The sequence below is a fragment of the Etheostoma spectabile genome, chromosome 3 (genome assembly GCF_008692095.1).
Source record: "Etheostoma spectabile isolate EspeVRDwgs_2016 chromosome 3, UIUC_Espe_1.0, whole genome shotgun sequence".
Taxonomy (NCBI): domain Eukaryota; kingdom Metazoa; phylum Chordata; class Actinopteri; order Perciformes; family Percidae; genus Etheostoma; species Etheostoma spectabile.
In genome coordinates, this window is record NC_045735.1 from 13,136,193 (window position 1) to 13,136,841 (window position 649).

The 649-nt window shown below is 39.6% G+C and overlaps 1 protein-coding gene across 1 annotated transcript in view; it reads right to left on the reverse strand.

The window, feature by feature from the left end:
* Positions 1-625: 625 nt before the first annotated feature.
* The window catches only part of egfem1 (EGF-like and EMI domain containing 1), a 53,862-nt gene continuing 53,838 nt past the window's right edge, over positions 626-649 (reverse strand). Inside the window, exon 38 of the mRNA XM_032508511.1 lies at positions 626-649. This exon is cut by the window's right edge and continues 950 nt beyond it. The gene's annotated coding sequence lies outside the window, so the exon portion shown is untranslated.

Genomic DNA, 649 nt, shown 5'->3' on the forward strand with positions numbered 1-649 from the left:
TATATATATTTGTCTTATACTTCAACAGTTTAACAATAAACTGAGACTTCCTTGACTTGCGTAATTAGCTATCAAACTGATGAACATTATATTCATGGCTCAATTCAAAGGGGATCAAAAAACAATTTGTTTTGCCCCATTCGCTACCGTTCATATTTTTTCGGAGTTTAGGTCCCATGGCGGTCTACCAGAAGGGGAGGGACTTTGCCTCTCTATGATGGAAGTAAAGTACATAAGGGTCCTATCTGGCACCCGGCGCAGTGCAAAGCCTGACGCAAGTGTCTTTGGTAGTTTAAGTCCAACGCAGTTGTTTATTCCCTATTTTTTGCTTATCTTGAGGCAGTGGTAAGTGACTGCAACAAAAACCTGGTCTAAAGTCAATAGTGCAGCATTTTCATTGTTATTTTAACAGCAAATTAGTAAAAATGCGCCTAGGCTTATGCACAGCGCACGCACACTATGCTTGTTACACACACACACACAAAAACACACACACACAGGGAAACGCAGCAGCACACACACATGCAAAAGATTAAAAATAAAAATAGTATGGTTCAAATCCACCATCATAATAACAATGCACCAAGGTACAAACACGCCTGGCTTTTAAAGAGAATGAGAGATTACACTCTGATTGGTTTATTGCATG